This window comes from Acipenser ruthenus, chromosome 44, assembly GCF_902713425.1.
Source record: "Acipenser ruthenus chromosome 44, fAciRut3.2 maternal haplotype, whole genome shotgun sequence".
In the NCBI taxonomy this organism is placed as follows: Eukaryota; Metazoa; Chordata; class Actinopteri; order Acipenseriformes; family Acipenseridae; genus Acipenser; species Acipenser ruthenus.
In genome coordinates, this window is record NC_081232.1 from 5,919,098 (window position 1) to 5,929,189 (window position 10,092).

The 10,092-nt window shown below is 43.4% G+C and overlaps 35 non-coding genes and 10 pseudogenes across 35 annotated transcripts; all 45 read left to right on the plus strand.

The window, feature by feature from the left end:
* The first annotated feature begins 14 nt into the window (after positions 1 to 14).
* LOC131720517 (5S ribosomal RNA) lies at positions 15 to 133 on the plus strand. The gene has a single exon (XR_009319414.1). It is a non-coding gene; the product is annotated as a 5S ribosomal RNA (ribosomal RNA).
* A 114-nt stretch (positions 134 to 247) lies between these two features.
* On the plus strand, positions 248 to 366 carry LOC131712006 (5S ribosomal RNA). The gene has a single exon (XR_009313895.1). It is a non-coding gene; the product is annotated as a 5S ribosomal RNA (ribosomal RNA).
* A 100-nt stretch (positions 367 to 466) lies between these two features.
* LOC131720518 (5S ribosomal RNA) lies at positions 467 to 585 on the plus strand. Its single transcript, XR_009319415.1, has one exon. It is a non-coding gene; the product is annotated as a 5S ribosomal RNA (ribosomal RNA).
* Positions 586 to 685: 100 nt separating this feature from the next.
* LOC131710478 (5S ribosomal RNA) lies at positions 686 to 804 on the plus strand. The gene has a single exon (XR_009312350.1). It is a non-coding gene; the product is annotated as a 5S ribosomal RNA (ribosomal RNA).
* A 114-nt stretch (positions 805 to 918) lies between these two features.
* Positions 919 to 1,037, plus strand: LOC131712787 (5S ribosomal RNA). Its single transcript, XR_009314676.1, has one exon. It is a non-coding gene; the product is annotated as a 5S ribosomal RNA (ribosomal RNA).
* Positions 1,038 to 1,137: 100 nt separating this feature from the next.
* Positions 1,138 to 1,256, plus strand: LOC131709817 (5S ribosomal RNA). Its single transcript, XR_009311681.1, has one exon. It is a non-coding gene; the product is annotated as a 5S ribosomal RNA (ribosomal RNA).
* Positions 1,257 to 1,370: 114 nt separating this feature from the next.
* LOC131720519 (5S ribosomal RNA) lies at positions 1,371 to 1,489 on the plus strand. The gene has a single exon (XR_009319416.1). It is a non-coding gene; the product is annotated as a 5S ribosomal RNA (ribosomal RNA).
* A 114-nt stretch (positions 1,490 to 1,603) lies between these two features.
* LOC131715831 (5S ribosomal RNA) lies at positions 1,604 to 1,712 on the plus strand (annotated as a pseudogene).
* Positions 1,713 to 1,812: 100 nt separating this feature from the next.
* On the plus strand, positions 1,813 to 1,931 carry LOC131720520 (5S ribosomal RNA). Its single transcript, XR_009319417.1, has one exon. It is a non-coding gene; the product is annotated as a 5S ribosomal RNA (ribosomal RNA).
* Positions 1,932 to 2,031: 100 nt separating this feature from the next.
* LOC131709818 (5S ribosomal RNA) lies at positions 2,032 to 2,150 on the plus strand. Its single transcript, XR_009311682.1, has one exon. It is a non-coding gene; the product is annotated as a 5S ribosomal RNA (ribosomal RNA).
* A 114-nt stretch (positions 2,151 to 2,264) lies between these two features.
* LOC131720521 (5S ribosomal RNA) lies at positions 2,265 to 2,383 on the plus strand. The gene has a single exon (XR_009319418.1). It is a non-coding gene; the product is annotated as a 5S ribosomal RNA (ribosomal RNA).
* Positions 2,384 to 2,497: 114 nt separating this feature from the next.
* LOC131715832 (5S ribosomal RNA) lies at positions 2,498 to 2,606 on the plus strand (annotated as a pseudogene).
* A 100-nt stretch (positions 2,607 to 2,706) lies between these two features.
* Positions 2,707 to 2,825, plus strand: LOC131710322 (5S ribosomal RNA). The gene has a single exon (XR_009312194.1). It is a non-coding gene; the product is annotated as a 5S ribosomal RNA (ribosomal RNA).
* A 114-nt stretch (positions 2,826 to 2,939) lies between these two features.
* On the plus strand, positions 2,940 to 3,058 carry LOC131712008 (5S ribosomal RNA). Its single transcript, XR_009313897.1, has one exon. It is a non-coding gene; the product is annotated as a 5S ribosomal RNA (ribosomal RNA).
* A 100-nt stretch (positions 3,059 to 3,158) lies between these two features.
* LOC131709819 (5S ribosomal RNA) lies at positions 3,159 to 3,277 on the plus strand. Its single transcript, XR_009311683.1, has one exon. It is a non-coding gene; the product is annotated as a 5S ribosomal RNA (ribosomal RNA).
* Positions 3,278 to 3,388: 111 nt separating this feature from the next.
* Positions 3,389 to 3,507, plus strand: LOC131720522 (5S ribosomal RNA). The gene has a single exon (XR_009319419.1). It is a non-coding gene; the product is annotated as a 5S ribosomal RNA (ribosomal RNA).
* A 114-nt stretch (positions 3,508 to 3,621) lies between these two features.
* On the plus strand, positions 3,622 to 3,730 carry LOC131716265 (5S ribosomal RNA; annotated as a pseudogene).
* A 100-nt stretch (positions 3,731 to 3,830) lies between these two features.
* Positions 3,831 to 3,949, plus strand: LOC131710323 (5S ribosomal RNA). The gene has a single exon (XR_009312195.1). It is a non-coding gene; the product is annotated as a 5S ribosomal RNA (ribosomal RNA).
* Positions 3,950 to 4,063: 114 nt separating this feature from the next.
* Positions 4,064 to 4,182, plus strand: LOC131712009 (5S ribosomal RNA). The gene has a single exon (XR_009313898.1). It is a non-coding gene; the product is annotated as a 5S ribosomal RNA (ribosomal RNA).
* A 100-nt stretch (positions 4,183 to 4,282) lies between these two features.
* On the plus strand, positions 4,283 to 4,401 carry LOC131709820 (5S ribosomal RNA). Its single transcript, XR_009311684.1, has one exon. It is a non-coding gene; the product is annotated as a 5S ribosomal RNA (ribosomal RNA).
* A 111-nt stretch (positions 4,402 to 4,512) lies between these two features.
* Positions 4,513 to 4,631, plus strand: LOC131720523 (5S ribosomal RNA). Its single transcript, XR_009319420.1, has one exon. It is a non-coding gene; the product is annotated as a 5S ribosomal RNA (ribosomal RNA).
* Positions 4,632 to 4,745: 114 nt separating this feature from the next.
* Positions 4,746 to 4,854, plus strand: LOC131715833 (5S ribosomal RNA; annotated as a pseudogene).
* Positions 4,855 to 4,954: 100 nt separating this feature from the next.
* Positions 4,955 to 5,073, plus strand: LOC131711315 (5S ribosomal RNA). Its single transcript, XR_009313199.1, has one exon. It is a non-coding gene; the product is annotated as a 5S ribosomal RNA (ribosomal RNA).
* A 114-nt stretch (positions 5,074 to 5,187) lies between these two features.
* LOC131710708 (5S ribosomal RNA) lies at positions 5,188 to 5,306 on the plus strand. The gene has a single exon (XR_009312590.1). It is a non-coding gene; the product is annotated as a 5S ribosomal RNA (ribosomal RNA).
* A 100-nt stretch (positions 5,307 to 5,406) lies between these two features.
* On the plus strand, positions 5,407 to 5,525 carry LOC131720524 (5S ribosomal RNA). Its single transcript, XR_009319421.1, has one exon. It is a non-coding gene; the product is annotated as a 5S ribosomal RNA (ribosomal RNA).
* Positions 5,526 to 5,625: 100 nt separating this feature from the next.
* LOC131720526 (5S ribosomal RNA) lies at positions 5,626 to 5,744 on the plus strand. The gene has a single exon (XR_009319423.1). It is a non-coding gene; the product is annotated as a 5S ribosomal RNA (ribosomal RNA).
* Positions 5,745 to 5,858: 114 nt separating this feature from the next.
* On the plus strand, positions 5,859 to 5,977 carry LOC131712010 (5S ribosomal RNA). Its single transcript, XR_009313899.1, has one exon. It is a non-coding gene; the product is annotated as a 5S ribosomal RNA (ribosomal RNA).
* Positions 5,978 to 6,077: 100 nt separating this feature from the next.
* On the plus strand, positions 6,078 to 6,196 carry LOC131709821 (5S ribosomal RNA). The gene has a single exon (XR_009311685.1). It is a non-coding gene; the product is annotated as a 5S ribosomal RNA (ribosomal RNA).
* A 114-nt stretch (positions 6,197 to 6,310) lies between these two features.
* LOC131712890 (5S ribosomal RNA) lies at positions 6,311 to 6,429 on the plus strand. The gene has a single exon (XR_009314777.1). It is a non-coding gene; the product is annotated as a 5S ribosomal RNA (ribosomal RNA).
* Positions 6,430 to 6,529: 100 nt separating this feature from the next.
* Positions 6,530 to 6,648, plus strand: LOC131713234 (5S ribosomal RNA; annotated as a pseudogene).
* A 114-nt stretch (positions 6,649 to 6,762) lies between these two features.
* LOC131712788 (5S ribosomal RNA) lies at positions 6,763 to 6,881 on the plus strand. Its single transcript, XR_009314677.1, has one exon. It is a non-coding gene; the product is annotated as a 5S ribosomal RNA (ribosomal RNA).
* Positions 6,882 to 6,981: 100 nt separating this feature from the next.
* On the plus strand, positions 6,982 to 7,100 carry LOC131709822 (5S ribosomal RNA). The gene has a single exon (XR_009311686.1). It is a non-coding gene; the product is annotated as a 5S ribosomal RNA (ribosomal RNA).
* Positions 7,101 to 7,200: 100 nt separating this feature from the next.
* On the plus strand, positions 7,201 to 7,319 carry LOC131713679 (5S ribosomal RNA; annotated as a pseudogene).
* A 100-nt stretch (positions 7,320 to 7,419) lies between these two features.
* Positions 7,420 to 7,538, plus strand: LOC131710788 (5S ribosomal RNA). Its single transcript, XR_009312670.1, has one exon. It is a non-coding gene; the product is annotated as a 5S ribosomal RNA (ribosomal RNA).
* Positions 7,539 to 7,652: 114 nt separating this feature from the next.
* Positions 7,653 to 7,771, plus strand: LOC131713910 (5S ribosomal RNA; annotated as a pseudogene).
* A 114-nt stretch (positions 7,772 to 7,885) lies between these two features.
* LOC131710177 (5S ribosomal RNA) lies at positions 7,886 to 8,004 on the plus strand. The gene has a single exon (XR_009312046.1). It is a non-coding gene; the product is annotated as a 5S ribosomal RNA (ribosomal RNA).
* Positions 8,005 to 8,118: 114 nt separating this feature from the next.
* On the plus strand, positions 8,119 to 8,237 carry LOC131713461 (5S ribosomal RNA; annotated as a pseudogene).
* A 114-nt stretch (positions 8,238 to 8,351) lies between these two features.
* On the plus strand, positions 8,352 to 8,460 carry LOC131715835 (5S ribosomal RNA; annotated as a pseudogene).
* A 99-nt stretch (positions 8,461 to 8,559) lies between these two features.
* Positions 8,560 to 8,678, plus strand: LOC131710324 (5S ribosomal RNA). The gene has a single exon (XR_009312196.1). It is a non-coding gene; the product is annotated as a 5S ribosomal RNA (ribosomal RNA).
* A 114-nt stretch (positions 8,679 to 8,792) lies between these two features.
* On the plus strand, positions 8,793 to 8,911 carry LOC131712011 (5S ribosomal RNA). The gene has a single exon (XR_009313900.1). It is a non-coding gene; the product is annotated as a 5S ribosomal RNA (ribosomal RNA).
* A 100-nt stretch (positions 8,912 to 9,011) lies between these two features.
* Positions 9,012 to 9,130, plus strand: LOC131720527 (5S ribosomal RNA). Its single transcript, XR_009319424.1, has one exon. It is a non-coding gene; the product is annotated as a 5S ribosomal RNA (ribosomal RNA).
* A 114-nt stretch (positions 9,131 to 9,244) lies between these two features.
* LOC131715836 (5S ribosomal RNA) lies at positions 9,245 to 9,353 on the plus strand (annotated as a pseudogene).
* A 100-nt stretch (positions 9,354 to 9,453) lies between these two features.
* On the plus strand, positions 9,454 to 9,572 carry LOC131710326 (5S ribosomal RNA). Its single transcript, XR_009312197.1, has one exon. It is a non-coding gene; the product is annotated as a 5S ribosomal RNA (ribosomal RNA).
* A 114-nt stretch (positions 9,573 to 9,686) lies between these two features.
* On the plus strand, positions 9,687 to 9,805 carry LOC131720528 (5S ribosomal RNA). Its single transcript, XR_009319425.1, has one exon. It is a non-coding gene; the product is annotated as a 5S ribosomal RNA (ribosomal RNA).
* Positions 9,806 to 9,905: 100 nt separating this feature from the next.
* Positions 9,906 to 10,024, plus strand: LOC131709823 (5S ribosomal RNA). The gene has a single exon (XR_009311687.1). It is a non-coding gene; the product is annotated as a 5S ribosomal RNA (ribosomal RNA).
* Positions 10,025 to 10,092: the final 68 nt, after the last annotated feature.

A 10,092-nucleotide genomic window follows, 5' to 3' on the forward strand; every position in this document is an offset into this window, starting at 1 on the left:
GCAGAACAGCAATCGCCTGCGGCCACACCACCTTGAATAAGCCTGATCTCGTCTGATCTCAGAAGCTAAGCAATGTTGGGCTTGGTTAGTACTTGGATGGGAGACCACCTGGGAATATCAAGTGCTGCAGGCATTACATTTTTGTAATTACATTTTACAATTGAAATGTGTGGAGGACAAAAGGAAATTTTGGAGGAATCACCCCCAGCTCACTAAACATAAAAGTCATGAAAGCAGAAATGCAATCATCTGCGGCCACACCACCTTGAATAAGCCTGATCTCGTCTGATCTCAGAAGCTAAGCAATGTTGGGCTTGGTTAGTACTTGGATGGGAGACCACCTGGGAATATCAAGTGCTGCAGGCATTACATTTTACAATTGAAATGTGTGGAGGACAAAAGGAAATTTTGGAGGAATCACCCCCAGCTCACTAAACATAAAAGTCATGAAAGCAGAAATGCAATCGCCTGCGGCCACACCACCTTGAATAAGCCTGATCTCGTCTGATCTCAGAAGCTAAGCAATGTTGGGCTTGGTTAGTACTTGGATGGGAGACCACCTGGGAATATCAAGTGCTGCAGGCATTATATTTTACAATTGAAATGTGTGGAGGACAAAAGGAAATTTTGGAGGAATCACCCCCAGCTCACTAAACATAAAAGTCATGAAAGCAGAAATGCAATCGCCTGCGGCCACACCACCTTGAATAAGCCTGATCTCGTCTGATCTCAGAAGCTAAGCAATGTTGGGCTTGGTTAGTACTTGGATGGGATACCACCTGGGAATATCAAGTGCTGCAGGCATTACATTTTTGTAATTACATTTTACAATTGAAATGTGTGGAGGACAAAAGGAAATTTTATAGGAATCACCCCCAGCTCACTAAACATAAAAGTCATGAAAGCAGAAATGCAATCATCTGCGGCCACACCACCTTGAATAAGCCTGATCTCTTCTGATCTCAGAAGCTAAGCAATGTTGGGCTTGGTTAGTACTTGGATGGGAGACCACCTGGGAATATCAAGTGCTGCAGGCATTACATTTTACAATTGAAATGTGTGGAGGACAAAAGGAAATTTTGGAGGAATCACCCCCAGCTCACTAAACATTAAAGTCATGAAAGCAGAAATGCAATCGCCTGCGGCCACACCACCTTGAATAAGCCTGATCTCGTCTGATCTCAGAACCTAAGCAATGTTGGGCTTGGTTAGTACTTGGATGGGAGACCACCTGGGAATATCAAGTGCTGCAGGCATTACATTTTTGTAATTACATTTTACAATTGAAATGTGTGGAGGACAAAAGGAAATTTTGGAGGAATCACCCCCAGCTCACTAAATATAAAAGTCATGAAAGCAGAAATGCAATCGCCTGCGGCCACACCACCTTGAATAAGCCTGATCTCGTCTGATCTCAGAAGCTAAGCAATGTTGGGCTTGGTTAGTACTTGGATGGGAGACCACCTGGGAATATCAAGTGCTGCAGGCATTACATTTTTGTAATTACATTTTACAATTGAAATGTGTGGAGGACAAAAGGAAATTTTGGAGGAATCACCCCCAGCTCACTAAACATAAATGTCATGAAAGCAGAACTGCAATCGCCTGCGGCCACACCACCTTGAATAAGTCTGATCTCAGAAGCTAAGCAATGTTGGGCTTGGTTAGTACTTGGATGGGAGACCACCTGGGAATATCAAGTGCTGCAGGCATTCCATTTTACAATTGAAATGTGTGGAGGACAAAAGGAAATTTTGGAGGAATCACCCCCAGCTCACTAAACATAAAAGTCATGAAAGCAGAAATGCAATCGCCTGCGGCCACACCACCTTGAATAAGCCTGATCTCGTCTGATCTCAGAAGCTAAGCAATGTTGGGCTTGGTTAGTACTTGGATGGGAGACCACCTGGGAATATCAAGTGCTGCAGGCATTACATTTTACAATTGAAATGTGTGGAGGACAAAAGGAAATTTTGGAGTAATCACCCCCAGCTCACTAAACATTAAAGTCATGAAAGCAGAAATGCAATCGCCTGCGGCCACACCACCTTGAATAAGCCTGATCTCGTCTGATCTCAGAACCTAAGCAATGTTGGGCTTGGTTAGTACTTGGATGGGAGACCACCTGGGAATATCAAGTGCTGCAGGCATTACATTTTTGTAATTACATTTTACAATTGAAATGTGTGGAGGACAAAAGGAAATTTTGGAGGAATCACCCCCAGCTCACTAAATATAAAAGTCATGAAAGCAGAAATGCAATCGCCTGCGGCCACACCACCTTGAATAAGCCTGATCTCGTCTGATCTCAGAAGCTAAGCAATGTTGGGCTTGGTTAGTACTTGGATGGGAGACCACCTGGGAATATCAAGTGCTGCAGGCATTACATTTTTGTAATTACATTTTACAATTGAAATGTGTGGAGGACAAAAGGAAATTTTGGAGGAATCACCCCCAGCTCACTAAACATAAATGTCATGAAAGCAGAACTGCAATCGCCTGCGGCCACACCACCTTGAATAAGTCTGATCTCAGAAGCTAAGCAATGTTGGGCTTGGTTAGTACTTGGATGGGAGACCACCTGGGAATATCAAGTGCTGCAGGCATTACATTTTACAATTGAAATGTGTGGAGGACAAAAGGAAATTTTGGAGGAATCACCCCCAGCTCACTAAACATAAAAGTCATGAAAGCAGAAATGCAATCGCCTGCGGCCACACCACCTTGAATTAGCCTGATCTCGTCTGATCTCAGAAGCTAAGCAATGTTGGGCTTGGTTAGTACTTGGATGGGAGACCACCTGGGAATATCAAGTGCTGCAGGCATTACATTTTTGTAATTGCATTTTACAATTGAAATGTGTGGAGGACAAAAGGAAATTTTGGAGGAATCACCCCCAGCTCACTAAACATAAAAGTCATGAAAGCAGAAATGCAATCATCTGCGGCCACACCACCTTGAATAAGCCTGATCTCGTCTGATCTCAGAAGCTAAGCAATGTTGGGCTTGGTTAGTACTTGGATGGGAGACCACCTGGGAATATCAAGTGCTGCAGGCATTCCATTTTACAATTGAAATGTGTGGAGGACAAAAGGAAATTTTGGAGGAATCACCCCCAGCTCACTAAACATAAAAGTCATGAAAGCAGAAATGCAATCGCCTGCGGCCACACCACCTTGAATAAGCCTGATCTCGTCTGATCTCAGAACCTAAGCAATGTTGGGCTTGGTTAGTACTTGGATGGGAGACCACCTGGGAATATCAAGTGCTGCAGGCATATTTTTGTAATTACATTTTACAATTGAAATGTGTGGAGGACAAAAGGAAATTTTGGAGGAATCACCCCCAGCTCACTAAACATAAAAGTCATGAAAGCAGAACAGCAATCGCCTGCGGCCACACCACCTTGAATAAGCCTGATCTCGTCTGATCTCAGAAGCTAAGCAATGTTGGGCTTGGTTAGTACTTGGATGGGAGACCACCTGGGAATATCAAGTGCTGCAGGCATTACATTTTTGTAATTACATTTTACAATTGAAATGTGTGGAGGACAAAAGGAAATTTTGGAGGAATCACCCCCAGCTCACTAAACATAAATGTCATGAAAGCAGAACTGCAATCGCCTGCGGCCACACCACCTTGAATAAGTCTGATCTCAGAAGCTAAGCAATGTTGGGCTTGGTTAGTACTTGGATGGGAGACCACCTGGGAATATCAAGTGCTGCCGGCATTACATTTTACAATTGAAATGTGTGGAGGACAAAAGGAAATTTTGGAGGAATCACCCCCCGCTCACTAAACATAAAAGTCATGAAAGCAGAAATGCAATCGCCTGCGGCCACACCACCTTGAATTAGCCTGATCTCGTCTGATCTCAGAAGCTAAGCAATGTTGGGCTTGGTTAGTACTTGGATGGGAGACCACCTGGGAATATCAAGTGCTGCAGGCATTACATTTTTGTAATTGCATTTTACAATTGAAATGTGTGGAGGACAAAAGGAAATTTTGGAGGAATCACCCCCAGCTCACTAAACATAAAAGTCATGAAAGCAGAAATGCAATCATCTGCGGCCACACCACCTTGAATAAGCCTGATCTCGTCTGATCTCAGAAGCTAAGCAATGTTGGGCTTGGTTAGTACTTGGATGGGAGACCACCTGGGAATATCAAGTGCTGCAGGCATTCCATTTTACAATTGAAATGTGTGGAGGACAAAAGGAAATTTTGGAGGAATCACCCCCAGCTCACTAAACATAAAAGTCATGAAAGCAGAAATGCAATCGCCTGCGGCCACACCACCTTGAATAAGCCTGATCTCGTCTGATCTCAGAACCTAAGCAATGTTGGGCTTGGTTAGTACTTGGATGGGAGACCACCTGGGAATATCAAGTGCTGCAGGCATATTTTTGTAATTACATTTTACAATTGAAATGTGTGGAGGACAAAAGGAAATTTTGGAGGAATCACCCCCAGCTCACTAAACATAAAAGTCATGAAAGCAGAACAGCAATCGCCTGCGGCCACACCACCTTGAATAAGCCTGATCTCGTCTGATCTCAGAAGCTAAGCAATGTTGGGCTTGGTTAGTACTTGGATGGGAGACCACCTGGGAATATCAAGTGCTGCAGGCATTACATTTTTGTAATTACATTTTACAATTGAAATGTGTGGAGGACAAAAGGAAATTTTGGAGGAATCACCCCCAGCTCACTAAACATAAATGTCATGAAAGCAGAACTGCAATCGCCTGCGGCCACACCACCTTGAATAAGTCTGATCTCAGAAGCTAAGCAATGTTGGGCTTGGTTAGTACTTGGATGGGAGACCACCTGGGAATATCAAGTGCTGCAGGCATTACATTTTACAATTGAAATGTGTGGAGGACAAAAGGAAATTTTGGAGGAATCACCCCCCGCTCACTAAACATAAAAGTCATGAAAGCAGAAATGCAATCGTCTGCGGCCACACCACCTTGAATTAGCCTGATCTCGTCTGATCTCAGAAGCTAAGCAATGTTGGGCTTGGTTAGTACTTGGATGGGAGACCACCTGGGAATATCAAGTGCTGCAGGCATTACATTTTTGTAATTACATTTTACAATTGAAATGTGTGGAGGACAAAAGGAAATTTTGGAGGAATCACCCCCAGCTCACTAAACATAAAAGTCATGAAAGCAGAAATGCAATCATCTGCGGCCACACCACCTTGAATAAACCTGATCTCGTCTGATCTCAGAAGCTAAGCAATGTTGGGCTTGGTTAGTACTTGGATGGGAGACCACCTGGGAATATCAAGTGCTGCAGGCATTATATTTTACAATTGAAATGTGTGGAGGACAAAAGGAAATTTTGGAGGAATCACCCCCAGCTCACTAAACATAAAAGTCATGAAAGCAGAAATGCAATCGCCTGCGGCCACACCACCTTGAATAAGCCTGATCTCGTCTGATCTCAGAAGCTAAGCAATGTTGGGCTTGGTTAGTACTTGGATGGGAGACCACCTGGGAATATCAAGTGCTGCAGGCATTACATTTTATAATTGAAATGTGTGGAGAACAAAAGGAAATTTTGGAGGAATCACCCCCAGCTCACTAAACATAAAAGTCATGAAAGCAGAACAGCAATCGCCTGCGGCCACACCACCTTGAATAAGCCTGATCTCGTCTGATCTCAGAAGCTAAGCAATGTTGGGCTTGGTTAGTACTTGGATGGGAGACCACCTGGGAATATCAAGTGCTGCAGGCATTACATTTTTGTAATTACATTTTACAATTGAAATGTGTGGAGGACAAAAGGAAATTTTGGAGGAATCACCCCCAGCTCACTAAACATAAAAGTCATGAAAGCAGAAATGCAATCATCTGCGGCCACACCACCTTGAATAAGCCTGATCTCGTCTGATCTCAGAAGCTAAGCAATGTTGGGCTTGGTTAGTACTTGGATGGGAGACCACCTGGGAATATCAAGTGCTGCAGGCATTCCATTTTACAATTGAAATGTGTGGAGGACAAAAGGAAATTTTGGAGGAATCACCCCCAGCTCACTAAACATAAAAGTCATGAAAGCAGAAATGCAATCGCCTGCGGCCACACCACCTTGAATAAGCCTGATCTCGTCTGATCTCAGAACCTAAGCAATGTTGGGCTTGGTTAGTACTTGGATGGGAGACCACCTGGGAATATCAAGTGCTGCAGGCATTACATTTTTGTAATTACATTTTACAATTGAAATGTGTGGAGGACAAAAGGAAATTTTATAGGAATCACCCCCAGCTCACTAAACATAAAAGTCATGAAAGCAGAAATGCAATCATCTGCGGCCACACCACCTTGACTAAGCCTGATCTCGTCTGATCTCAGAAGCTAAGCAATGTTGGGCTTGGTTAGTACTTGGATGGGAGACCACCTGGGAATATCAAGTGCTGCAGGCATTCCATTTTACAATTGAAATGTGTGGAGGACAAAAGGAAATTTTGGAGGAATCACCCCCAGCTCACTAAACATAAAAGTCATGAAAGCAGAAATGCAATCATCTGCGGCCACACCACCTTGAATAAGCCTGATCTCGTCTGATCTCAGAACCTAAGCAATGTTGGGCTTGGTTAGTACTTGGATGGGATACCACCTGGGAATATCAAGTGCTGCAGGCATTACATTTTTGTAATTACATTTTACAATTGAAATGTGTGGAGGACAAAAGGAAATTTTATAGGAATCACCCCCAGCTCACTAAACATAAAAGTCATGAAAGCAGAAATGCAATCATCTGCGGCCACACCACCTTGAATAAGCCTGATCTCTTCTGATCTCAGAAGCTAAGCAATGTTGGGCTTGGTTAGTACTTGGATGGGAGACCACCTGGGAATATCAAGTGCTGCAGGCATTACATTTTACAATTGAAATGTGTGGAGGACAAAAGGAAATTTTGGAGGAATCACCCCCAGCTCACTAAACATTAAAGTCATGAAAGCAGAAATGCAATCGCCTGCGGCCACACCACCTTGAATAAGCCTGATCTCGTCTGATCTCAGAACCTAAGCAATGTTGGGCTTGGTTAGTACTTGGATGGGAGACCACCTGGGAATATCAAGTGCTGCAGGCATTACATTTTACAATTGAAATGTGTGGAGAACAAAATGAAATTTTGGAGGAATCACCCCCAGCTCACTAAACATAAAAGTCATGAAAGCAGAAATGCAATCGCCTGCGGCCACACCACCTTGAATAAGCTTGATCTCATATGATCTAAGAAGCTAAGCAATGTTGGGCTTGGTTAGTACTTGGATGGGAGACCACCTGGGAATATCAAGTGCTGCAGGCATTACATTTTACAATTGAAATGTGTGGAGGACAAAAGGAAATTTTGGAGGAATCACCCCCAGCTCACTAAACATAAAAGTCATGAAAGCAGAAATGCAATCGCCTGCGGCCACACCACCTTGACTAAGCCTGATCTCGTCTGATCTCAGAAGCTAAGCAATGTTGGGCTTGGTTAGTACTTGGATGGGAGACCACTTGGGAATATCAAGTGCTGCAGGCATTACATTTTTGTAATTACATTTTACAATTGAAATGTGAGGAGGACAAAAGGAAATTTTGGAGGAATCACCCCCAGCTCACTAAACATAAAAGTCATGAAAGCAGAAATGCAATCGCCTGCGGCCACACCACCTTGAATAAGCCTGATCTCGTCTGATCTCAGAAGCTAAGCAATGTTGGTCTTATTTTGTACTTGGATGGGAGACCACCTGGGAATATCAAGTGCTGCAGGCATTACATTTTTGTAATTACATTTTACAATTGAAATGTGTGGAGGACAAAAGGAAATTTTGGAGGAATCACCCCCAGCTCACTAAACATAAAAGTCATGAAAGCAGAACTGCAATCGCCTGCGGTCACACCACCTTGAATAAGCCTGATCTCGTCTGATCTCAGAAGCTAAGCAATGTTGGGCTTGGTTAGTACTTGGATGGGCGACCACCTGGGAATATCAAGTGCTGCAGGCATTATATTTTTGTAATTACATTTTACAATTGAAATGTGAGGAGGACAAAAGGAAATTTTGGAGGAATCACCCCCAGCTCACTAAACATAAAAGTCATGAAAGCAGAAATGCAATCGCCTGCGGCCACACCACCTTGAATAAGCCTGATCTCGTCTGATCTCAGAAGCTAAGCAATGTTGGTCTTATTTAGTACTTGGATGGGAGACCACCTGGGAATATCAAGTGCTGCAGGCATTACATTTTTGTAATTACATTTTACAATTGAAATGTGTGGAGGACAAAAGGAAATTTTGGAGGAATCACCCCCAGCTCACTAAACATAAATGTCATGAAAGCAGAACTGCAATCGCCTGCGGCCACACCACCTTGAATAAGTCTGATCTCAGAAGCTAAGCAATGTTGGGCTTGGTTAGTACTTGGATGGGAGACCACCTGGGAATATCAAGTGCTGCAGGCATTACATTTTATAATTGAAATGTGTGAGGACAAAAGGAAATTTTGGAGGAATCACCCCCAGCTCACTAAACATAAAAGTCATGAAAGCAGAAATGCAATCGCCTGCGGCCACACCACCTTGAATTAGCCTGATCTCGTCTGATCTCAGAAGCTAAGCAATGTTGGGCTTGGTTAGTACTTGGATGGGAGACCACCTGGGAATATCAAGTGCTGCAGGCATTACATTTTTGTAATTACATTTTACAATTGAAATGTGTGGAGGACAAAAGGAAATTTTGGAGGAATCACCCCCAGCTCACTAAACATAAAAGTCATGAAAGCAGAAATGCAATCATCTGCGGCCACACCACCTTGAATAAGCCTGATCTCGTCTGATCTCAGAAGCTAAGCAATGTTGGGCTTGGTTAGTACTTGGATGGGAGACCACCTGGGAATATCAAGTGCTGCAGGCATTACATTTTACAATTGAAATGTGTGGAGGACAAAAGGAAATTTTGGAGGAATCACCCCCAGCTCACTAAACATAAAAGTCATGAAAGCAGAAATGCAATCGCCTGCGGCCACACCACCTTGAATAAGCCTGATCTCGTCTGATCTCAGAAGCTAAGCAATGTTGGGCTTGGTTAGTACTTGGATGGGAGACCACCTGGGAATATCAAGTGCTGCAGGCATTACATTTTTGTAATTACATTTTACAATTGAAATGTGTGGAGGACAAAAGGAAATTTTGGAGGAATCACCCCCAGCTCACTAAACATAAATGTCATGAAAGCAGAACTGCAATCGCCTGCGGCCACACCACCTTGAATAAGTCTGATCTCAGAAGCTAAGCAATGTTGGGCTTGGTTAGTACTTGGATGGGAGACCACCTGGGAATATCAAGTGCTGCAGGCATTCCATTTTACAATTGAAATGTGTGGAGGACAAAAGGAAATTTTGGAGGAATCACCCCCAGCTCACTAAACATAAAAGTCATGAAAGCAGAAATGCAATCGCCTGCGGCCACACCACCTTGAATTAGCCTGATCTCGTCTGATCTCAGAAGCTAAGCAATGTTGGGCTTGGTTAGTACTTGGATGGGAGACCACCTGGGAATATCAAGTGCTGCAGGCATTACATTTTTGTAATTACATTTTACAATTGAAATGTGTGGAGGACAAAAGGAAATTTTGGAGGAATCACCCCCAGCTCACTAAACATAAATGTCATGAAAGCAGAACTGCAATCGCCTGCGGCCACACCACCTTGAATAAGCCTGATCTCGTCTGATCTCAGAAGCTAAGCAATGTTGGGCTTGGTTAGTACTTGGATGGGAGACCACCTGGGAATATCAAGTGCTGCAGGCATTCCATTTTACAATTGAAATGTGTGGAGGACAAAAGGAAATTTTGGAGGAATCACCCCCAGCTCACTAAACATAAAAGTCATGAAAGCAGAAATGCAATCGCCTGCGGCCACACCACCTTGAATAAGCCTGATCTCGTCTGATCTCAGAACCTAAGCAATGTTGGGCTTGGTTAGTACTTGGATGGGAGACCACCTGGGAATATCAAGTGCTGCAGGCATTACATTTTAGTAATTACATTTTACAATTGAAATGTGTGGAGGACAAAAGGAAATTTTGGAGGAATCA